Source organism: Felis catus, chromosome C2 (assembly GCF_018350175.1).
Source record: "Felis catus isolate Fca126 chromosome C2, F.catus_Fca126_mat1.0, whole genome shotgun sequence".
Taxonomy (NCBI): domain Eukaryota; kingdom Metazoa; phylum Chordata; class Mammalia; order Carnivora; family Felidae; genus Felis; species Felis catus.
The window spans coordinates 48,216,074-48,242,270 of record NC_058376.1 but is presented as its reverse complement, the minus strand read 5'-3'; the positions used below and the strand labels follow the sequence as shown (position 1 = coordinate 48,242,270).

The 26,197-nt window shown below is 39.5% G+C and overlaps 1 protein-coding gene across 2 annotated transcripts in view; it reads right to left on the bottom strand.

Annotated features, from left to right (window-relative positions):
• Nucleotides 1–25,689, bottom strand: part of TMEM45A (transmembrane protein 45A) — a 72,876-nt gene extending 47,187 nt beyond the window's left edge. Inside the window, exon 1 of one of the 2 annotated variants that reach the window (XR_006585001.1) lies at nt 25,358–25,689. The gene's annotated coding sequence lies outside the window, so the exon portion shown is untranslated. Of the gene's footprint in view, nt 1–10,237; nt 10,370–25,357 lie in introns of those variants that run through there. The other variant, XR_006585002.1, reaches the window with a different exon arrangement.
• Nucleotides 25,690–26,197: the final 508 nt, after the last annotated feature.

The window sequence follows — 26,197 nt, the reverse complement described above, 5'->3', positions numbered from 1 at the left end:
AACCAACATATCAAGGTGAGTGACACTTCATCCCCCCCCCCCCCAGTAGCCCATATTTCCTAATTGAGAGGGGAAGGACAGTGGCCATAGTCAGCCCTACAACTACTGCCTGGCATCCCCCCACCTCTCCTCCTGGCAGAGTATAGCCAGGGAGAAATTAGTCCTTAGAAATTAGAAATGCTCATGGAATTTACCATGCATGCCATCATTACAGCCTCATAAACAAACTGAAAAGTGAGGGGGAAGAGGATGTGATTGTCATTGGAGCTGGGCTTATTACCCCCATGCCTCACATTTAGCCTCCTGCCAGTGTTTGCTTGTCTTTTCAAGCACAGATCTGAACCCAGAGTTGGATACAGCTGGGCAGTCACATAACCAGAGGACCACAATAATAGCTAAAAGACAATTAAAGGTATTGGGAAACCATGGCTTCTTCTGAACTCTCACCACACTACTAAGCTGATCAGAAATATACTTCAAGTCACAGCAAATGGGCCTAGAGCTGTAGTAAGACCAGGATACAGGAGGAAGGCAAGAGCTGAATGTGGCAAGGAGGCCCTTCTCACTCTGAACAGGTGGCACACCAGACCCACCTCTCAGCATGGCTCTGACTGACATCACCCACCTGTGGATCTGAGTGGATTAGAGAAGACCAGACCCATCTGGCACAAAGTAATATGGAGTAAACAGCCCAAGGGTATGTGTGTACGTGCTGAAGCTAGTGAGGCACCTCACAGCCCTAGCCAAGGAAAAGCTAACATCTGAGATCTAAATAAGCCTTGCCAAGGTGGGGCAGACACCAAGAGAGAAAACTAAAATTAATCCCCACCACACCCAACCTCCACCAGAAATGCAAATGTCACCTGTACTCCATCTGTTCAACACTGCCAGTGAGGAACTGGGCACATGCCAGAAGAATTTAGTCTCTACTAAATCCCAAATTAAAAGGCATCCAAGACCTTTACAGAGCTCCACTCTCTGAATTTTGCTCCAGCTTCTAAAGGGGTTATTCAACATTTGGAAATGACAAGAAAGCAAGCATCTTCCTTCTTGAAGGCTAATAAAATGTTCACTCACTTATCCACCATGGGCCAAAGAAGCATTAGGAAGTCTCCTTGATGTGAATCTCATTCTGTCACTTCAAAGTAGCATCCAGGTCCCAGCCTGGCAATGACACCATAATAATCTCAATTTTTTACGTCCTCTTACTCTACCACTTCCTAGACCAAGACAGGAAAAATGAGATGTCTTTCTTAGTGATCAGATACTCTTGCTCCCCTAGAGACAGGAAATGATGAAGGCAGAGGCTGTTGTTATCCAAAGGGTTGAAGCCAAGTTGGTAGACTCTGTCTGCATGCTTCTCCATGAGATGCAAGAAAAGAATACTGGAACCAGAAGCCCAGCCCCACCATGGTTCACATCAAGCTGCACAGAGTTGGAGGTTCATGTAAGTGAGTGTGTCTTGGGGGCAGGGTCGGGGCGAGGGAAAAGAGTTACCTAAAAAGGCATTGCAGGTAAAACCACATACACACACAAAAACAAAAAAGAGCAGAAGACAAAAATAGGAACAGAGAACAAGGACAGTGAATAGAAAACAGTAACCAATATGGTGGATATTAAACTAATTAATAATTACTTTAAACATCAATGGTGTACCTGCACCAATTAAAAGATAAGATTATCAGAGTAGATCAAAAAGAAAAAATGGTGGGGGGACGCCTAGGTGGCTCAGTCAGTTAAGCGTCCAACTTTGGTTCAAGTCATGATCTCCCAGTTCATGAGTTCAAGCCCTGTGCTCTGTCTCAAAGCCCGGAGCCTGTTTCAGATTCTGTGTCTCCTTCTCTCTCTGCCCCTCCCCCACTCATACTCATGCTCTGTCTCTGTCTCTCTCTCTCAAAAATAAATAAACATTAAAATAATTTTTTAAAAAGACCCAACAGTATGTTGTCTATAAGAAACTCACTTTAAATATCAAGGCACATATAAATTAAAAGTAAAGAAATGGAGAATTTACATTATACTAACACTAATCAAAAGAGAGCAAGAGTAGATATATTAATTTCAGACAGAGCAGACTTCAGAGCAAGGAAAGTTATTAGGAATATAAAGATGGGCATTGCATAATGATAAAGGGGTCAATTCCCCAAGAAGACATAAAAATTGTTCATGTGTATGGGCCTAACAGCAGAGCATCAAAACATATGGGACAAAAACTGATAGAATGGCAAGGAGAAATACATAAATCCATTATTCTAGTTGGAGGCTTTAACACTCTCTATCAGAAATGGATAGATACAGCAGGTAGAAAATCAGTAAGGACATAGTTGAACTCAAAAGCACCATTAATCAAATGGATACAATTGACATCAATAAACTACTTGATCCAACAACAGCAGAATACACATTCTTCTCAAGCTCAAAAAAAATAGTAACTAAGGTAGATCACTTTCTGGGCCATAAAACACACCTCAACATATTTAAAATAATAGAAACAATACAATATATTCTCTTAGACAACACTGAAATTTAAGTAGAAATCAATAACAGAAAGATAGCTAGGAAATCCCAAAATACATGGAGATTAAACAACACACAAGAAAAGAAAAAAATCTCAAGAGGAATTTTTAAATATTTTGAGTTAAATAAAAATGAAAAAAAACAACTTGTCAAAATGTATGGGATGCAGCAAAAGTAGTATTTAATGGGAAATTTATAATTTATTGAATGCATATGTTAAATTCAATAAGTTTATAATATATTGATTGCATATATTAAAAAAGAACAAAAGAGGGGCTCCTGGGTGGCTCAGTCAGTTGAGTGTCTGACTCTTGATTTTGGGTCAGGCCATGATCCCAGGGTTGTGGGATCAAGCCCTACATTGGGCTCCATGCTGATCATGGGCCCTGCTTCAGATTCTCAATCTCTTTCTGTCTCCCCTGCCCCTCTCTCCCATTCACATGCATGTTGTCTCCCTCTCTAAAATAAATTTTAAAAAAAGAAACAGAAAAGATCTAAAATGAATAATCCAAGATTCTACCTTAGGAAACTAGAAGAAGAGCAAATTAATACCAAAATAAGAGAAGGAAAAAATAATAACAATTAGGACAGAAATTAATAAAATTGAAAACATGAGATCAATGGAGAATATCAACAAAACCAAAAGCTGGTTCTTTGAAAAGATCAATAAAATTTATAAACCTCTAGCCAGGCTAAGATTAAAAAAAAAAAAAAGAGAGAGACACAAATTACAAACATCAGAAATGAAAAAGGGGTATCACTACAGATCCCATGAACATAATAAGGATAATAAAAGAATACTATAAACAACTTCATATAGTATAAACAAAGTTATACAAATTGGATAACCTAGATGAAATGGACCAATTCCTTGAAAGATACAATTTACCAAACACACACAAGAAAAGATATAAACAATCTGAATAGGCCTATATCTATTAAAGAAATTGAATAAGTAATTAATGACTTTCCAAATCATAAATAAACAGATTCAGTTGGGTTCACTGGTGAATTCTACCAAACATTTAAGGAAGAAGTTATTTCAATTCTGTATAATCTCTTCCAGAAGACAGAAGCAAAGGGAGTACTTCTTAACTTATTCTAAGAGGCCAGTATTACCCTAACACTGAAACCAGACAAAAACATTACAGGAAAACAAAACTATAGGCCAATATATCTCATCAACATACAAGCAAAACTCCTCAGCAAAACATTAGCAAATAAAATCCAATGATGCATAAAAATAATTACACATTTTAAGCAAGGAGACTTATCCCAGTGTGCAAAGTTGGTTAAACATTCAAAAATCAAGTAAATTAATCTATTGTAACAATAGACTAAAGAATAAAAATCACATTATCATACCAATAGGTGCAGAAAAGGCAAAATGCAGCACCCATTCATGATTACTTAATTAATTTCTTTAAAAACCTTTCAGCAAACTAGGAGTAAAGGGGAACTTCTTCAACTTAATAAAGAATATCTATAAAAGAAATAATAAAGAATATCTATAAAAATCTACGGCTAATATCATACTCAATGTGAGAAACCAGAAGCTTTCTTCTAAAATCAGGAATAGACACCACTGTACTAGAAGTTTTAGCAAATGCAATAAGACAAGAAAGTGAAAGAAAAGGTATACATTAAGAAAGAAGAAATAAAACTGTCTTTGTTCACAGATGACCTGTTCACCTATATATACAAAAAATCCAAAAGAACTGACAAGAAACTAGAACTAATAAGCAATTGCAGCAAAACTTTGAGATATAATATTAATATACAAAAGTAAGTGGGACTGTTTCCGTAAGACAAAGGAAACCATCAGCAGAATGAAAAGGCAACCTATAGAATCAGAGAAAATATTGGCAAATTATGTATCTAATAAGGAGTTAACATCCAAAAAATATGTACAAATAATTCATACAACTCAATAACAAAAAAATTAAGAATCCAATTTTAAAAAGGGCAGAGAAATTGAATAGACTTTTTTCCAGAAAGACATACAAATAGTCAATGGGTACATAAAAAATTTTCAACATCAGTAATCATCAGGAAAATGCAAGTCAAAACCACAATGATATATCACCTCATACCTGTTAAAATGGCTATTAACAAAAAGACAATAAATAACAAGTACTGCCAAGGATATAGAGAAAAGTGAACCCTCATACATTGTTGGTGGGAATGGAAATTGGTGCCGCCACTATGGAAAACTATGAAAAAAGTATGAAGTTTCCTCAAGAAATTGAAAATAGAAATACCATACTATATGATCCAACAATTGCATTATTGGGTATTTTTCTAAAGGAAACAAAATCACTATCTCAAAAAGATATCTGCACCCTCATGTTTATTGCAGCATTATTTACAAGCCAAGACATGGAAATAACCTAAATGTCTATCAACAGATGAATGGATAAGGAAAATGTAGTGTAATGTAGTGTGTGTGTGTGTGTGTGTGTGTGTGTGTGTGTGTGTGTGTGTGTGTATGAAAGAAATTCTGTCATTTGGAACAATATGGATGGATCCTGAGGGTATTATGTTAAGCAAAATAAGTCAGACAGAGAAAGACAAGTAGTGTATGATCTCACTTACACGTGGAATCTAAAAAACAAACAAACAAAAAAAACAACCAAACTCATGGATACAGAGAACAGACTAGTGGTTGTCAGAGGTGGGGGAAGGAGGAGGGATAAAATGGGAGCAAGTGTTCAAAAGGTACAAACTTCCAGTTATAAGATAAGTAAGACCTGAGGATGTAATGTTCAACATGTTAACTATAACTAGTAATACTGTATTGTATATTCAAAAATTGCTAAGAAAGTAGTTCTTCAACATTCTCATCACACACACAAAAGATTGTAACTGTATGTAGTGATGGATGTTAACTAGACTTAATGTGGTAATAATTATGTGATATATACACATAACAAATCATTATATTGTATACCTAAAATTAATACAATGTCAAATGACATATATGTCAATTATATGTCAGTAGAAAAGAAAACAACCAACCAACTGGCCCAATTAAAAAGTGGACCAAAGGCCTGAAGAGACACCTCACCAAAGAAGATAAACATATTGCGAATAAGCATACGAAAAGATGCCAAGTATCAGCTATCATTAGGGAGTTGTAAATTAAAACTACAATGAGATACTATTACACACATATAGAATGGCAAAAATCCAGAACACTGACAGAACTAAATGCTTGTGACAATGTGGAGCAACAGGAACTCTCATTCATTGCTGATTGAAATATGGTGTAGCAACTTTGGAAGACAGTTTGGCAGCTTCTCACAAAACTACTCATATTCTTACCATATGATTTGAGCAATCAAATTCTTTGATATTTACCCAAAGCTAAAAACATATATGCACACAAAAACCTGCATACAGATGTTCATAGCAACTTTATTTACAATTGCCAAAACTTGGTAGCAATCAAGATGTCCTTCAGTAGATGAATGGATAAATAAAATGTAATACATCCATAAAATGAAATATTAATCAGTAGACATGGAAGAAACTTAAATGCTTACTACTAAGTGAAAGAAGCCACTCTGAAAAGGATACAATACTATATGACTCCAATTACATAACATTCTAGAAAAGTCAAAACCAAGGAGACAGGGCAAATATCAGTGGTTTCTAAAGGTTAGGAAAAAGGGAGAGATGAATGGGCAAAGCACCAAGGATTTTTAAGGCAATGAAACTATTCTATGTGCTATTATAATGGTAGATACATGTCATTATACATTTGTTAACCCATAGAATGTGCAACACTAAAAGTAAACCACAGGAGCACTGGGTGGGTCAGTTGGTTAGGCTTCCACCTCTTGATTTCAGCTCAGGTCATGATCTCACAGTTCGTAAGATCGAGCCCCAGATCAGGCTCTGCACTGACAGTGTGAAGCCTGTTTGAGATTCTCTCTCTCTCTCTCTCTCTCTCTCTCTCTCTCTCTCTTTTCCTGCCCTTTGCCTCCTTTCTCTCTCTCTCTCTCTCAATCTCAAAATAAATAGACATTAGAATGAATGAGTGGATGAATGAATGAATGAATGAATAAATAAATAAATAAATAAAAGTAAACCATGACGTAAACTATGAACTTTGAGTGATAATAATGTGTCAATGAAGGTTCATCAGAATGTACCTCCCTGCTGAGAGATGCAGATGGCGAAGGCTGTCACATGTGGAGGTCAGGGTTATATGGCAACTCTCTAAGTTCTGCTCAGTTTTACTGTGAATGCAAAACTCTTCTAAAAAATAAACCTGTTTTTCAAAACAGGCACTGCAGGCAGATGCCCAATGTATGAGGTCACATGAACAATGGAGCAAACAGCATCACTTTCCAGAAACCAGCAAGGGCAGCAAAAAGGGAGAACCCACAAATGTATTCTGTATCTGTCATCTACCAGCATCTACCATCCACCAGCATGTTAACCCAGTCCCAAAGGAAAAGCCAAAAGTCACATTCTGTCCTCCCAAACAATTTTTGTTTTCATGACTTGAAGCTGGTGAGGCCTCTGTGGATCAACAAGAGGGAGCGGAGGAGTCTGCACGCATTCCTACTGACTGGAAATTGTGTCCAGTACACTGCAGGGGAGCTCTCTCCGTACCTCAACAGAAGCCAGCTATGTCCCAACCCGCTGAGTCATCCTCTGGCCTTGGCCCAGGAAAAAGCCTCCCTGAAATACCTGCCAAACTCCACAGTCACTTTCAAAATGTAGGTCAGCCTCTGCAGGCCTCTAAGTATCATTAGAGCCTGAAGGGGCCATGGCCACAGCTGGGGAAGCTTCTTCACCTGTCCTCAGTTTTTTCCTCTTTTGCCATCATGTTGCTCAATCTATTGCCCTCCTCTGAAATCCCTCTAGGTTATCCCAATTTCAAAAGTTCTATTTGACCTGTTCTACACCTGTAATAAAACAAGTGTGGAAACATAGTAACTGCGAGGGCCTTACCAAGAGGAGACAAAAACAAGGTTTACCAGCTCCCCACAATCATACCCCAAATTCATCCTCCTATAAAGGCCTGTGTTTCCATGCAAAGGCAACGTGCACAACTATGCTGGGAAACCCCCACTCAGGAGCAAGCATGCAGCCCCATCTTTGCCACCAGATGTGAAGGGAAATAGTAACAGGCCCTTTTCCCCAACAGAGGCTGAAGAGAACCGATCTAGGGGAGTATCCCATGGTGCTTGTTTGCTAGCCCACTCTAAAATAATTTAAGGTTGCCTACAAAAATTGGCAACATAAAATAAAGATGAAAGAGAAACATGGGAAGTTGAGGGGCTTCGATTCAGTGGATTGGGAGTGAAAAAGGATTGGCTACAAATGAATGAGCCCTAACGTCACTGTTCCCACCTCATTCTGTCCCTTCTTTACCAGTCTTGTATGATTCTAGCTTTCGTGTCAAGGTCACCAAAGACTGCACATTGCTAAACTCAACTGCCAATTCTGTCTTCATCTTACTTGAGCCACTAGCAGAATTTCACAGAGCTGATCACAGCATGCTCCCTGGAAAATATTCTTCCCTTATTTTTCTTCACTGGCCCTTCCTTCTGTTCTAGTTTCTCCTAATTAGAATACTTAGAATGTCCTAGGGCTCAGTTTTTAGAACTCTTTTCTACCTTCTCAGTAATCTCTTTTCACAGCCTTCAGTAGTAAGCCACATGCCAATGACTCCCAGATTTTTATCCATAGCCCATACTTCTCCTCAGAACCCTAAGCTCCTTACATCCAACTGCCCATCCAGCTGTCCAATATACATCTCAAATTCAAAACTGTCCAGAACAGGTCTCCTGATACCTGGACCAGATCCACCTACCTACAGTTTTACCTACTCAATGACAGCTTCATCCTCCCAATTTCACCAAAAAGTTTACAATCATCCTTGATGCCTCTCTTTCTCTCACTTGCCACATCCAATCTGTTGGAGAATCCTGTTGACTCTATCTCCAAAGTATGCCCAGGATCTGACGGTTTCTTCACTGGATTCTGCTTCTGCCTTTGCCCTTTTCAGACTATTCTCAACCCAGAAGTCAGAATTATCCTGTTGAAATGTAAGTTAGGCTGAGGTCCTCACAATGACCTATATGGCTCCATATGATTTAGTTCCCATCACTTCTCCAGTCTACTCCTTACCGGCCACACTGGCCTCCCTTCTTCTCGTTAAACACACCAGGCTCTACTCCACCTTCAGGTCTTTGTACTTGCTGCTCCTCCTGCTTGAAATACTCTTCCCCCTTACCTCCTCTAAGCCTTTGCTCAAATACCTTCTAATAAGGCTTTCCCTTATTACCCTTCTAATAAGGCTTTCCCTGATCACTCTATTTAAAACTTCAAACTGCATCAAGACCCCATCCTCTTGTCCTGTTTTATATTCCCCATAAAACATCCCCTTCTAACACACCACATAATTTACTGACTTACTTTGTTTATTGCAATTAGAGGGAAAACTATGTTCATGTAGGACTTGTTTCTATTTTTCTTTACTGCTTAATTTCTGACTCTCAGAACTGTTCCCGGCATATAGTATGTGGCTCAGTACATAAGGGTTGTGTGGATGAATGGATGTGTAAATGGATGAATAAATGGATGGGCAGATTGGTGGATGAAAAGAGTAGATGGCAGGACTTGTGTTTCAGCTGCCAGATTCCTAAAGATCCCAGAGGGAGAAAATGTCACAAATCAAGGAGAATTCAGCATTTAAGACACAGATCTCCCCACAGCCACTCTGCCCATGTAACTGCAATGTTAGATCATAACATAAAAATGAAATGAAGTATCCATTAGGATTAGGCTAGTCTTAGTTTTGTCTCCATCAGCCATAGCCCACAATAAGCTGGCTGGGGAAACACTGATGATTACGAGAGTCAAGAATGGCAGGCCATGACTCCAATGCTTGGGAAGGGGCTAGAGAAAGTTAATAAACTAAAGGTACCAGTTTTCTATGGAGTTTCTACCATATGACAGATAAGACACCAGGCTCTTGGCCAACATTATCTCATTAAATCCTTGCCACACTGAGAAGCTGGTATTATTACCCCATTTTACAAATCAGGAAACTGAAGTTCAGAGAGGTTAAGTTATTTTCACAATTTCCCAAATACACAGTAAGAGTCAGGATTCAAACTAGATCTATATGAATCAAAAGTTCTTGCTCTTTATGGGGCACTTGGGTGGCTCAGTCAGCTGAGTGTCCGACTTCAGCTCGAGTCATGATCTTAAGATTCATGAGGTCAAGCCCCTCTGGGGCTGACTGCTGTCAGTGCAGAACTTGCTTAGGATCCTCTGTCCCTTTCTCTGGCTCTGCCTCTCCACCACTGTGCTCTCTCTCGCTCGCTCTCTCTCTCTCTCTCTCTCAAAAATAAATAAGCATTTTTGATCAAAAAAAAGTTCTTCCTCTTTACATACCAAGGTTACTCTAGAAATGGTGAACTAACTTTCAACAGTTTCAGATCAATTCTCCCTTCCTAGTCAGTCCTTCATCATACTTAGTCTCAGTATATCAAACATCTTCGAATTGGGCAAAAAGAGTAAGAAAGAAGTGGAAACTGAGCCTTTGTGTCCTAATTAATGCTGAAGATTTCCAGCAGAATGAAAAAAAAAAATCAATAGGCTGAAACCAGACACCTTTTCATCAGTTTTACACACATACACACACCCATGTACACACCAAAGACAAGGAGTAGGAAAACACAGTATTAAAACTTACCTCACTACTACCGTCACCCAAATCTCTCATGGGTCTTAAGTACAGAAGACGTGCTGCTCAGCAGCTAACAATCCTTGCAGATGCTGCTTACCACTCAAGAAAGACAAACATATTTCACCAGCATCAGCCTTGCAACAGCCCCAGAGAAACCTCTTTTCTTCCTCCCACTCATGTTTCTTCCCAAGCAATGTATATCATGCCAGTGGCCTCCACCTCCACCCAACTTACAGAAACCTGGCCCATAACACCCTGCAATTAATATCATCAGACATGCAGGTCTGATTGTCAAACTACTGGGCATGTTCACACATACCAGAAAATACTGTCCTTTGCACTCAGGGAAATACTAACTGATTCACTGTCAGCAAGTGTTTCTCCAACTCCTGCAAGGTATTTATACTCATTTATTCCCACTCTCACCATGTTTGCCTCCTTATTAATCATTTCTATGAAACTGTTCAACCAGCCAGCTCAGGTGCTCAGTGTGTAAGCACAGTTAAAGCAGAAGGCTCCCACACGGATCAGGCCCGCCCCTGACTTTGTTTCCCTTACCTGAACCAACCTACCAAGCCAACTATCTCATACCCACTTCTACCCAGGGGCCCCTAGGAAGACTAAGAAAACTCAAGAATGAATATTCACAGTCGTTGCTGTGGGCTTCAGCATTTGGACCCACCAGCCAATAAGAATCTTTCTTGGTTCTTGCTTTAAAAATAAGACCTCTTGGAGCACCTGGGTGGTTCATTCACTTGAGCATCTGACTCTTGATTTTGGTTCACATCATGGTCTCACAGTTTCCTAAGTTTGGGCCCCACATCAGGCTCTGCATTGACTACACTGCTGTGGAACCTGCTTGAGATTTTCCCTCTCTCTCCACCCTACACCCCTCCTTGCACTCTCTCTGTCTCTGTCAAAATAAATGAGTAAACTTTTAAAAAAATAAATAAAAATAAAAATGAGACCTACTGGAGTGTGTGTAGAGTGCACGTATGAAATTGGGGTTGTGCCATCAAGGCCATAACACAAAGTAAACAAAGGAGATTTAGAAGCCACTTCTTTTCAAAAGACAGAAGTACCATATGTTGCCAAGACCTGATTCACCTTTTTAACTACAGGCTCTAAATTAGTAGAGAAATTGTTCTAAAAAGGGACAAGATCCTCTGAAAACCCGTTAATAGGGTAAACTAACCATGAGATCAATAAAGACAAACGAATGAGTAGCAGTTCCATTAGGTGCTCATCTGGACACCTAAAGTTGGAGGAAAGTGATGAAAACAGGCCCTTGATTTTACTTTCTCACTCTTGTTACATTTAAATAGCCCTGAAAGCATAGAGGCAGAGCCCAGAGCAAACTGAAAATGTGGAGTCCCTTGTTTATAAATTGTGAGAATTTCAAAACAGTGACAGCAGAGCATTAAAATAAGCACACGACCCCTCTAAGACTGGAGCCCTGTGCAAACCTCTACAGGTTGGACATCCACAGAACAGGCCCTGCAGACAGAGAATTTGTCCTCTAAGTGACTGAAGGGACCTGGAGGGAAATTGTGACTGAATTACATGCTCTCTGGCATCATTCATCCTAGGAAGAGTGCCCTTGAAAGCTCAAGGATCTCATGAAGGGTCATTTCATGCTGGTATTGCTTGGAGAGGAAAAGAGTAATTTCTCCCTTAAGACGTAATCCTGAACTAGACGTCATAAATATGTCTGTTCCCTGGAAGATTCAAAAGCTTTCTAATTGTGTAACTGGTATTTTTATTTATTTATTTTTTATCTATTTAAGATTGACTGGACCCAATTAACCTAACCAACTGGATTATCTGGAAAGATAAACCTTACAGGAATGGACCCAGTAGGAAATCTGAATGCTTGCTGGCGGAAAATTTCCTATAATTTTGGCCGGAGAAGACATTTCTCTATTCTGTCAAGTTGGAAGAGTGCTCTTTGGTCATCAGCTCAGTAATGGCTGAATTTTATAAGAACTGATTACAAAATATATAAGACTCAACTCTATGGCTAAGAGAGCAAATTAGACTCAAGCCAATTTCCAACAAACTTTTTGAGAAGATGTGCTCAGTTGTTTCTTCTTTTCTCTTTCTGCTTCTTAACTGGCCTTCCTCCTTCATATGCTATTTGGGGCTTCAGTGAAATAACCAGCAGGCCCTACACTTTCTACCCACCACTACCTCCCAATCAAAATCCACTCATCCTGTGAACCAAATGGTTCCTCTAATAGATTAAATTTAGAAACGTGGTTAATGATGACGGATGGTCTGGTGGTGGAGGTGAGCCCACAAGGAGGCCAGTGGAGAAGTTTATTTAAAACAGAGTCTTTCCTCAAAGGATGCCATGTAAACCACTGCCTTCTCCAATCACTAGAATAACGGTCCTTTCGATAAGAATAAGAGACTCAGCTAATGTAAGCTAACTTACTCATCATTTCTTCCACTGGACTTCGAACACCAGAGTAAATATCTGTTCACCTTTAGTCCTGCGTTTTTAGTCAACATGAACTCAGAACTGCCCTTGATGAATTGCTTCTCAAATCACAACCAAATGAAAAAGATAAAAGGATAAGGAGAGAGCAGAAGAGAGGACATTTTTAAACATCACTTGTTAACTGAAACTTGGAAAAGTCAAGTGATGATGTGCCAAACAATGAAGGAAAGAAGACACCCTTGGAGCCCACAGCTTTTCCTTAAAGTTTACTTTTTCAGGCCGTACCAAGTGCCTCATTAACAATACTCCATTTCCAAATCTGGCAATATGCTTTACGATTCAGCACAATTGGTGATTGATAATGTATCAGAAGGAAAATTCAGAAGCTTAAGGGGGCTCAGTGTGAGAGTCAAAGCTGTCTTCCCTAAAATGTAGGACTGTGCTATCTGAAGGTAGGAGTGGGTGCTTTTTCAGTGATAGCCCCAACTGAGGTTTGATGGGGGTGGGGGTTGGGAGGAATGGGGAAAATAGGCGATAGGCATTGAGGAGGGCACTTGTTGGGATGAGCACTGTGTGTTGTATGTAAGTGATGAATCACGGGAATATACTCCTAAAGCCAAGACTACACAGTACGCTAGCTAACTTGAGAATAAATAAATAAATAAATATTTTTACTTGAGTTTAGTTGACATACAAAGTTACATTAGCTTCAGATGTATAACATAGTTATTTGACAAGTTTATACATTATGCTGGGCTCACCATATAAGTGTAGCTACAATCTGTTACTATGCAACATAATTACGATATCATTGACCATATTCCCTATGCTATGCCTTTTATTCCTGTGACTTATTCCATAACTGGAACCCTGTATTGCCCACTCCCTTTCATCTTTTTTGCCTATCCTCCCACCCTCTCTTCTTTGGCAACCAATGGTTTGTTCTCTGTATTTATAGCTCTGAATCTGCTTTCTGTTTGTGCCTGTATTCATTTTCTTGATAGCCTCAGTCTCTTTTTTCACAAGAACTAATTTCATGCCAATGTCAGGATAGATCAAAATCAAAACATTCTCTCTGTTGACTTCTTCCTATTTCTAAATCTTCAAAAATTCTTCTTTCAAGACATTGGGGGTGGGGGGAGAATGGGTTTTCTTCATTTCAGGAAAATTGAAAAAAGATCACTGGAGTGGCATATAAATTCTACTTCTGATCCAAAAAAATAAGAGCCACAGACAAGAGGAGGGAAACATCCCATCATAGCCTCTTCTGAATCCTGGGCAATTTCCCTGTAAAAGAGGTCCTGGAAATGGTTGCTAAGAGCAGGGCAATCATGGGTTTAGGGGTAACTGGAATGAGAGGAAAAGACAGCGATGAAAGTGGGGAAATGGAATGAGACTGAGACTGAGGCAAAATAAGAGGCTCCTGTCCCTTTTAATGGTTTCACATAGTCAATCTGATTCTCTTATGGAAAAACCAGTTCTGATCCTAGAACCAATCAGAATGTGACCACTATCAGGGTGCAGAACCAGTTTCATCCATTCACCCCACTGTCTCTTATTCATTACCACCACGAAACACAAATAACTAAAACTAATTCCAAAGCAAAACCAACAACTCTTACCACAATTACTAAGGCAACAAGTAGGTATTATTAAATTTTTTGTGCACATTTCTCTCCAGAAACCATAATCTTTGTCCTTAATTGCACCTTTCTGATAGGCTGACGGCCCCTGAAACATGCAGGAGTACAGAAGGGAGTCCTGAGCTCATCAGAAAGAGGCAAAAGGCTCTCACTCATGCTCTCTTAATCTTTCCTGCGTCTATCTCTCTCTCAGTGGAAAACACCAGAAAGGAACAAAACCTCCTTCAAACAATGCTGATTTGGAGGAAATTAAAGTGATAAATTTACTCTATCATCTAGTGTGGCTGTTCTTACTTCTGCTATTATTACTAAATTCTGCAAATGAATCATTTCTGTTATGAGAACTGTCATAGTGACATGAGAATACTGAGCAGCATCCATTCCTACATCCCAACCCATAGTAGGGAGATCACTGGCATAAAAGTAAAGTTTTCCAAGACTTCTGATAGAAGCTTTCTTTCTAGGTGAAAAAGTGACTGTAGTACCTCTCCTTTAAAAGAAAAAACGACTTCCAATTCTCCTAAAGACTCAGTATTTAGTTCTTATCCACCAAAAAAAGTAAAACCTCTATCAAATGATAGTAATAATATCTTGTTGTCATCTTAAGTAGGAGCTTTCCCAAGAATTAATCTGGGCTACAATATTTTAAGAAGTAGTTTTCCAGCATCCAAGAAAGGTGTTAGTTGTGTGAAGAAAAGCAGTATGTCTGCACAGGCAGAGTGGAAAGGAATGCCAAGGTGCTCAGAACAGCCAAACTGAAGAAAACGTATTTGTTCTATAAACTTGTCAAATCACTAACTTGTCCACCTGAAACTAATGTGACCCTGCATGTCAACTGTACTCAAATTGAAAAAGGAAAAAAAAGGAAAACTTGATTGTTCTGGCAACAAAGCATCTATGTGGAGATGTCTAGATGACAGCAGGTCAGACTGGGCTTCAGGGAAGTAGCAGAGCAGAGAAACAGAGAAACTGTCCAATTCTCAGAGGGAAAATAGACAGTCCCGGCTCAAAGTCTGGGACCCTGGTATGAGGCTCCCGAGCTTTAAGCCCTTGCCTGACTCTAGGGCATCCCTCTCTGACCCAGCCTCCTACGTCTGGTAATGAAATCAAGCCCTGCTTCTTCAGCTTCAGTCATAGTCCCAACTGGACTTGGCTGAATTCACTCCCCACGTGCCTCTGTTGGGTTTAAAAGGCTTCTGGTTCTGGACTCTGGCTTAGCCAGACCTCTTAGGCCTGTCAGCAGATCTTGGCAGCGCTGCTTTGGCCCTTGCTGCTCTCCATAAGGCCTTCGATGCTCAGTCGCTCATTAGCCTCGCCCCATCTCCCACCCATCATGTCCTAGTCTTAGCTCCAATCCATCAGAGAGGCATGATGCATTTGGCCAGTATAACCCTTAGCCAAGTTTACCTCACCATAGTCCAATGGGAGGTTGGGGTTATCAAACACAGAAAAAGAATCTTAAAAAACAGTAATACATTGAAGAAGAACTTCTATCTCAGAAGCCAAAGTAAAATCAACACAGACCATGGTTTGGCAGACTCTGTCTTGTTATGTACAAAATGTTATTATAGTGAAGACCTCAACTATTTGACTAATAGTACAAAAATGTGCATGTAAGTACACCTCCAGGACAGTCAGGGTTAGTGTATTTATTTCCATTTTCAACACAACTGCTTCACTATTTTTGAGTGCCAGACATTGTGAATTTTACTTTTTGGGGCACTGGGTATTTTTTTATTCCTATAAGAATTATTTTGGGAGCACCTGGGTGGCTCAGTCAGTTAAGAATCTCATTCTTGATCTCAGCTCAGGTCATGATCTCACAGTTCATAAAATAAAGCCCCAAGTTGGGCTTTGCACTGACAGAGTACAGCCTGCTTGGAATTCCCTCTCTTTCCTTCTCTCTCCGGCCCTTCCTTATTCGTGCTGTGTCTCTCTCAAAATAAATGAATAAACTTAAAAAAAGAATTACTTTTTGATCCTACAATTCCACTTCTAGGTATTTACCCCAAAGAAATTGAAAGCAGGAACTCCAACATATAAATGTACACCGATGTTCATAGCAGCATTATTCACAGTAATTAAGGGATGGCATATTAGTTAAGATTCTCCAAAGAAATAGAACCAATAGTATATCTACCTATATGTATATCTATATCTATCTATATCTATACATCTACGTGTCTATATCTACTACCTATACATAGCCAAATCTATAGCTATATATTATATAGAGAGAAAGACTTATTTTAGGAATTGGCTAACATGATTGTGGAGGCTAGCATGTCCAAAATCTTCAGTGTAAGCCAACAGGCGAAACTCAGGGAAGAGATGATACTGCAGTTTAAGTCCAAAAGCAGTTTGCTGGCAGAATTCTCTCTTGTTCAAGAGAGGTCGGTATTTTGCTTTTTTTTTTCTTTTTTATTATTTTTATTTTTATGTTTTTTAATTTAATTTAATTTTTTTTTAATTTACATCCAAATTAGTTAGCATATAATGCAACAATGATTTCAGGACTAGATTCCTTAGTGACCCTTACTCATTTAGTCTAGCCCATCCCCCCTCCCACAGTAACCCTCAGTTTGTTCTCTATATTTATGAGTCTCTTCTGTTTTGTCCCCCTCCCTGTTTTTATACTATTTTTGTTTCCCTTCCCTTATGTTCATCTGTTTTGTCTCTTAAAGTCCTCATATGAGTGAAGTCATATGATTTTTGTCTTTCTCTGACTAATTTCACTTAGTATAATACCCTCCAGTTCCATCCACGTAGTTGCAGATGGCAAAATTTCATTCTTTTTGATTGCCGAGTAATACTCCATTGTATATATATATACCATATCTTCTTTATCCATTCATCCATTGATGGACATTTGGGCTCTTTCCATACTTTGGCTATTGCTGATAGTGCTGCTATAAACATGGGGGTGCATGTGTCCCTTTGAAACAGTACACCTGTATCCTGTGGATAAATGCCTAGTACTGCAATTGCTGGGTCATAGGGTAGTTCTATTTTTAGTTTTTTTGAGGAAGCTCCATACTGTTTTCCAGAGTGGCTGCACCAGCTTGCATTCCCATGGGGGAGGGGAAGGAAAAAAAAAGAGGTTAGAGTGGGAGAGAGCCAAAGCATAAGAAACTCTTAAAAACTGAGAACAAACTGAGGGTTGATGGAGGGTGGGTGATGGGTATTGAGGAGGGCATCTTTTGGGATGAGCACTGGGTGTTGTATGGAAACCAATTTGACAATAAATTTCATATATTGAAAAAAAAAAAGATTCCATGCTCCTGGATAGGAAGAACAAATATTGTTAAAATGTTGATACTACCCAAAGCAATCTACATATTCAATGCAATCTCTATCAAAATAACACCAGCATTCTTCACAGAGCTACAACAAATAATCCTAAAATTTGTATGGAACCAGAAAAGACCCCAAATAGCCAAAGCAATCTTGAAAAAGAAAACCAAAGCAGGAAGCATCAAAATCCCAGACTTCAAGCTATACTACAAAGCTGTAACCATCAAGACAGTATGGTACTGGCACAAGAACAGACATTCAGATCAATGGAACAGAATAGAGAACCCAGAAATGGACCCACAAACGTATGGCCAACTAATCTTTGACAAAGCAGGAAAGAATATCCAATGGAATAAAGACAGTCTCTTCAGCAAGTGGTGCTGGGAAAACTGGACAGTGACATGCAGAAGAATGAACCTGGACCACTTTCTTACACCATACACAAAAATAAACTCAAAATGGATGAAAGACCTAAATGTAAGACAGGAAGCCATCAAAATCCTCAAGGAGAAAGCACACAAAAACCTCTTTGATCTTGGCCGCAGCAATTTCTTACTCAAAACGTCTCTGGAGACAAGGGAAACAAAATCAAAAATGAACAATTGGGACCTCATCAAAATAAAAAGCTTCTGTACAACGAAGGAAACAGTCAGCAAAACTAAAAGGCAACCAGCAGAATGGGAGAAGGTATTTGTAAATGACATATCAGATAAAGAGTTATTATCCAAAATCTATAAAGAACTTCTCAAACTCTACACCCAAAAATAAATAATCCAGTGAAGAAATGGGCAAAAGACATGAATAGACACTTCTCCAAAGAAGACATCCAGAAGGCCAACTGACACACGAAAAAATGCTCAACATCATTCATCATCAGGGGAATACAAATCAAAACCACAATGAGATACCACCTCACACCTGTCAAAATGGCTAACATTAACAACTCAGGCAACAACAGATGTTGGGGAGGATGCAGAGAAAGAGGATCTCTTTTGCATTGTTGGCCGGTATTTTTCTATAAAGGTCTTCAACTGATTAGATGAGGCCTATCCAAATAACGGAGAGCTATCTGCTTTACTCAAGTCTACTGAGTTAAATGTTAATCTGATCTAAAAAATACCTTCAGGGGCATCTGCGTGGCTCAGTTGGCTAAGTGTCTAGCTCTTGGTTTTGGCTCAGGTCATGATCTCATGGTTTATGAGTTTGAGCCCCACATCTGTCAGTGCAAAGCCTGCTTAGAATTCTCTCTCTCTTCTCTCCCTTCCTCCCTCCCTCTCTCTCTCTGCACCTCCTCACCCCTCAAAATAAATGAATAAAAACTTTAAATAAATTAAGTTAAAAATACCTTCCACAGAAACATCTAGAATAAGCTTTGACTGAATATCTTGTCAGTGTGGTCTAGCAAAATTAACACAAAAAATTAGCCATCACAGATGGAAACAACCTAAATGCTCCTCAACAGATGAATGGATAAACAAAATGCAGTATAAACATACAATGGAATATTATTCAACCTTAAAAAGTATAAATTCTGACACATGATATCGTATCGATGGACCTTGAAGATATTATGCTAAGTGAAATAAGCCAGTCATAAGAGGAAAAAAATTGTATAATTCCATTTATATGAGGTACATAGAGTAATCCAATTGATAGAGACAGCAGAATGTGGTTACTAGCAGCAAGCCAGGGAGTTATTGTTGAATGAGTATGGAGTTTCAGTTTGATGAAATGGCTCTGGAGATGGACAGCTGTGATCTCTGCACAACAATGTCAATTCACCTAATGTCACTGAACTACACACTTAGAAATGGTTAAAATGGCAAATTTTCTATTATGTTTAATTTGCCATAATAAAAAATGAATTGCTTATAGGTATAGGCTTTACTATGAACCAGATACTATGCTAAATTCTTCACATGGATTTTCTCATTTGATGCCTACTGATATCTCCACTTTATAATAATAAATACAATATAATAAAGCCTCCTAGAGAAAATAACTTACTCAGGGTACACTAGTAAGAAGCAGACCTGGGATTGAAACCCTCACAGTCTGACTCCAAAGTCTGTTTGCTTAGTCAGAGTGCTATATTTAAGAGTGACTACATTAACCCAACGAAGTAAAAAGCAAATTAAAATATTTTTCAAATACTATTTTTAAGTTTATTCAATATATAAAAGACTTAAAGAATGAAGTCTCAAAAAGATTTAAAATCCAGACTGGGTATAATTAATAATGGGACACCTGAAATAATCCTACATCAAGCTTCATCATGAGAAGTTCTTATCCCAAAACCATAGCATCTCCAGAAATAAAAGAATATAATTTGATGCCCAAAAAATAGAAGTAGAATATTTACCTGGCACCTGCCTCATTTTTCCACGAGACTTGGAATATTTCAGTTTCTCCATTTTTTTTAAAAATAAATATATTGTTGTCCCAAACCACAATATTTTCAATGATGAAAAACAGAGCTTTTCCACCACTTTCAGGAACAAGATAGGGTTGTCCACCCTTGATACTTTTATTCAAAATAGTACTGGAAGTTCTAGCCATACCAGTCAGACAAGAAAAAGAAATAAAAGGCATCCAAATTGGTAGGGAAGAAGTAAAACTTTCACTATTTGCAGATGACATGTTACTCTATATAGAAAACCCTAAAAACTCCACCAAAAAACTACTAGAACTCATAAATGAATTCAGTAAATTTGCAGGATACAAAATAAAATACAGAAGTCTGTTGAATTTCTATATACTAATAATGAAGCAGCAGAAAGAGAAATTAAGAAAACAACCCTATTTACCATTGCACCAAAAATAATAAAATAGCTAGGCATAAACTTAACCAAAGAGGTGAAAGATCTATACTCCAAAATATAAAACACTGGTGAAAGAAATTGGAGAAGACACAAACAAATGGAAAGATATTCCATGTTCATGGATTGGAAGAATGAATGTTGTTAAAATGTCCATTCTACCCAAAGTAATCTACATATTTAATGCAATCTCTATCAAAATACCAACAGCATTTTTCACAGAACTAGAACAAATAATCCTAAAATTTGTATGGGATTTTGAACAGCCAAAGAAATATTGAAAAAAACAAAGCTGGAGGTATCACAATTCCAGTTTTAAAACTATACTACTAAGCTGTAGTAATCAAACAGTATGGTACTGACACAAAAATAGATATACAGATCAAAATAACAGAATAGAGACCCCAGAAATAAATCCACACTTGTATGATCAATTAATCTATGATAAAGGAGGCAAGATTATTAAATGGGAAAAAGACAGACTTCAATAAATGATGCTGGGAAAACTGGACAGCTACATGCAAAAGAATGAAACTGGACCACTTTCTTATACCATACACAAAATTAAACTAAAAACAGAATAAAGACCTAAATGTGAGACCTGAAACCATAAAACTCTTAGAAGAAAACATAGGGAGTAAATTCTTTGACATTGGCTATAGAAACATTTTTCTGGATCTGTCTCCTAAGGCAAGGGAAACAAAAGCAAAATTAAACTACTGTGACTACACCAAAATAGATTTTGCACAGCAAAGGAAACTATGAATAAAATGAAAAGGCAACCTACTGAATGGGAGAAGATGTTTACAAATGACATGTTTGATAGGGGTTTAATATCCAAAATGTATAAAGAATTTTAAAGAACTGAACCCCCAAAACCCCAAATAATCCAATTAAAAAATGGGCAGAGGACCCGAATAGACATTTTTCCAAAGAAGACGTACAGATGGCCAACAGACACATAAGAAGATGTTCAACATCACTAATCATCAGGGAAATGTAAATTGAAACCACAATGAGATATCACCTCCATTTGTCAGAATGGCTAAAATCAAAAAAATGGTGAGTGTTGGTGAGGATGTGGAGAAAAAGGAACCCTCTGCACTATTGATGGGAATGCAAATTAGTGCAGCCACTGGGGAACACAGTATGGAGACTCCTCAAAAAATTAAAAATAGAATCACCATATGATCCAGTAATTTTACTACTGGGTATTTACCCAAAGCAAAATGAAAATACTAATTAGAAAAGATATATGCACCCCTATGTTATTGCAGCATTATTTACAATAGCCAAATTATGGAAGCAACCCAAGTATTCTTCGACAGATAAATAAAGATGTGGTATATATACACAATGGAATATTACTCAGCTATAAAAAAAAAAGATATTTCCACTTGCACCAACATGGATGGACCTAAGTAAAGGATATAATGCTAAGTGAAATAAGTCAAACTGAGAAAGACAAATACCATATAATTTCACTCATACATGGAATCTAAGCAACAAAACAAACAAAATAAAAAGAGACAAACAAAAGAATAGACTGTTACATATAGAGAAGAAATTGGCGGTTGCCTGAGGGGAAGTGGATAGGGGGAGGCATGAAATAGAGAAAGAAGATTAAGAGTATACTTACGTGATTAGCACTGAGTAATGTATAGAATTGTTTAATTAATGTACACCTAAAATTACAATAACACTGTATGTGAATTATATTTCAATTTAAAAAAATATTGTGGTCCCATTCATATCTTCAAATTGTTTAGATCTATACCTGTGAGTGAATCCTTACAGAAGGGCTGAAAGGTTTTAGGCTAAACCAGTAACAAAGCTTCTCTCTGGGGAGAGTAACAGATTGAGAAGAAAGCAGGGTAACAAAGGGGAAACCATTGCGTCTGACTTATACAGTTTCATTTTTTCAAAATGGATAATCATCTAGCTGACATTTATCGAATGTCTACTATATATCCAGGTACTACCGTGGGTTTTGTTCAAGCAGGATGAAAAGACAGAGTGCTTGCCTGCAATGAGTCCCATCTTATAAACATGTAAAATGTCTTCTGTTTCCAGGCACAACACATCCCATAGACATGACCCGTGTTGGTATTCTAGCCCCTCCAAGGAAATTTTACCAGCTCAGTTCTTCAAATGTGCTCTCCCCCTCCAATCAGCCTTCTCCCATGGACTTCGTGATTACCAACACAACTGCAAACAAGAAGAATAGCCCAGCTTTACATGCCTAAGGCAGTGTAGCCTGTGGTTAACGCTTGGGGTCTAGAGTTAGACCAGATGGGCATCTGCCATTTGTTCACTGTGTGACCTTGGGCAAGTCTCTTAATATGCCTATGCCTCTGTCTCCTCAGTCAATAGGTACCAACCCTCATAGGTTTGGTGAGAGGACTACATGAGCTAAGACATGTTTAAGCACCCTGAATAATGTTTACCATGTATTAAGTAGTCACGAAATGTCAGCCATAGACATATCAAAGAGCCATCTGCAAGCAACAGACTGTCCCAGCGAAGAAAAGAAAAGAAAAAAAAAATCATCTCAGAATCTCAGAGGTAATTTAATAATTTTACAGATGATGGCACAAAGAAACGCATAATGGCTCAACGTCTTTCCTGAGGTCACACAGTTGGTCAGCAGCAGTGCCAGGACCAGAGAGAAGCTGAGGTCTGCCACAGCACAATGCTCTCAAGGAAGAAAAAGGAGGAGAGCTCCAAACTAGCTCTCCACTTAGGTATATATTGCAGGTCTCATCTAACTCCATAATTGGAAATTACAATGTTACAAGTATTAACACCTGAATAGGTGTTAGCAGGGGGAGAAAGAGCTACTCTGAAGACACTGTGTATGTACAAGGGTAGGGGAGAGGTGGAACGATTGCATCCATGTCAGACTTCAAGGCAAGGCCTGTTTCTACAAAGTATCTGGGATAATAGCCCAGAATGTCAGACCACTTCATCAGAGCTCCCAGAGAGACACCAAACAGTCAAAAAGATATGGCCAAGGCTCACTGCTCAGTCCTGACCACACAGCCTGCAAGCCCTGAAGGGACATCATGGAAGCAGTGGAGTAGATGGGGAGTGTGTGCTGGGCAGGAGGTGGAGACTGGACCCCAGAGATAGATAGTTCTAGAAACACCTTCACCATATAACTGCTGCCATTTCAGCTTGCTGTCCCCCACCCATCTACATCCCAAGCCTCCCCTTCCCCATCAGGCTCTCCGTGCAGTCCTCTCCTACCTCTCCCACCTTTCCAACCTTTCCACCCACGAACCTCCCAAAGATTTTCCTGCATCACAACCCACTGTCCCTAAGCATAGGTACACATTTTCCAGCCTCAGTGCTTTGCCCCTGCTTTTCTTTTCTCCTACAATACCTGCCACCTGCTGTTCCATGATCCTTTTCCTCTCCATCAAAACTGTTGGGCAAAATCCCTTCCCAGAAAGCCAACCCTTCTATGAAACTATCCCACAGTAAGAAGTCCTCTTTCCATCTTCTGCACTCCCAGAACCTCCTAGCTCTTTCTCTGGTACCTGATAAATTCTCCTCTCCTCTCAAGACTCTCTTTCCTTCACAGCCTAATATTAGCGTATCACTAACAAGAAGTCAGGACTCAGTAAATGCTAGCCACTAATATGGAGGTAAGAACGGTAGCTGGGAAAATGACATGCAGCAGAGGAAGCTAAGAAGGATGGAAATGAAGAGTGAGCACAACAGCAAAGACTTACTATGTTCAGAACTATTGTTTCACCTGTGTTAACTCACTTAGTCCTAGAGATAATACCGTGAGGTAGGGCCTATCACTATCTCCATATTACAGAGGGGGAAACTGAGGCACAGATGCTCTGAGTAACTTGTCCAAGGTCCGAACAGTGGGATTGCAAATTGAACTAGGCCAATGGGCTCTTTATACTGTTTCTCTGTAACACTGTCCCTTCTAACTCTGCATCCCTGAAAACCACGTCAACTGTTCCACCCACTGAATGCACTGCCTCTCTGATTCAAAAACACACTCTGCAACTTGCAATTATGGCACCAAATTCCCACCAAAGGCTTTCTGAGCGAGAAATTAAACATCAATTCTGGTCAGATCTGCCATGACAGTAACTAACATATGACAAAGTCTCAAATCCAAAACATTGCTTAAGCAAAATTACAGATGTTTTGAATGGAATGGGCCTCAGGTCATTCACCTAGGTCAAGATTTGCCATAATTTCCATTGCTAAATCCTGAAATATGTACCACAACTGTCTGCAAGCATACACATCTAACAATCTCTCTAAATATTATTTTGATAGAATTATGGGATTAACATACAATTATAAAGTTACTGATGCACAGAGTTGTCTGTCACGTATTGAAGGAATTTGGACCTCCCCCTATGGATGGATGAACACAGAAAAGATATTTTTGGGTTACAACTACATTCACATGTAAGTGAAACAGCAATTACCTACATAATTCAGAATTTAAGTTACTTAATATTAAACATCCAATGAACAGAAGCAAAGGTTTTGTGAATTCAGAGTAAGTCTGATAACTTTCTCAATCTTCTGTCAAAACAGTCAGGGGAATGAGGGGTGGATAAAGATTTCGGCTTTACGAACGTATACTTTGTTCTCACAGAAAGAAAATAGAAAAATACATCTATCAGATTCAACTTTGAGGTCTGGAGAGGCTTACAACAGGACACCAGTTAAATTTCTGTCCCTGGGAAATTTTAAAATAACACACAAGTAACCAAAAATTAAATTATTAGCAAAGCAGAAGAAAAGGAAGCCGACGGTCTGTGCAGTTTGTGGCAGCGAGGGATATTTTCATCTCTCTGACGAAGAGAAGATAATGAGAACAGCAAAAAGACGCAGGAGAGAGATCACAGCGGGAGAAACAGATACCCAGCACGTCTCCAAAACTTACCCAACTCGGTCTGTTTACTCAACACTATTTTTCTCCCTTTGCCAGTTTTAAATCAGACAGCGGCTGGGCTTTTGTTGTTGCTGTTTCTGTTCTTTTGATCCCAGAGCCCCATGAAAATTAAACTGTGCGCGGGATGAGATCTGGCCCCGTCTCAATTAGCGGGAAAAAAAAAAAGTTTTAAGCCTGGATCCTCGGTTGCTTCTTTGGGAATATGAATAATAAAAGTGTCTAGCAGGAGAGGACGTGGGGGACGTGCTCAGCTGACGTCGGGCCCGCGAAGGGGCCGCACAGTTCCTCGGCGCAGCTGTCCAGATGTGCCTCATCTGGCTCCCCCCCCCCCACCCCGCCACCCCCCGCCCGGGGCACGAACTTCGGCTGCCCAACTACCCCGAAGCTCCAGCTCATTGGTGGCCGCGACTCCCTGCTTGCTGCCTATTGGCCAACCAGCCCGCCACTCTCGCAGGCCTGGACCCGCCCCCGCCCGCCCGGCTAGCTCGCTCCATCCTCGAGAGGAACCTGGAAGTGCAGCGCGGGCGCTGATGTGGCACTCAGCAGCGGCAGCGGGGCCCGGGAGGGGCTGGGGTCCTCAGGGGGTCCTGCGCACCCAGGACCTACCCCGGCCCCGGCCCCCGTTATGCTCAAGCTTTGAGGCCTTTAGGCTGGTTTGTTTAAACACAACGATTGCAGTCTGTTCTTGGGATGAAATTAAGGCGCGCCGAAGTTGGCTTAAATCCCCTGCATTTCCGAGTGGAAGGGACTGGGGCCCCGGGATGCCCACGCCCCTAAAGGGCGTTCAGGCCAGGCCTGAGGACTTCGTTCTCCCCGCTTTCTCCAGGGAGC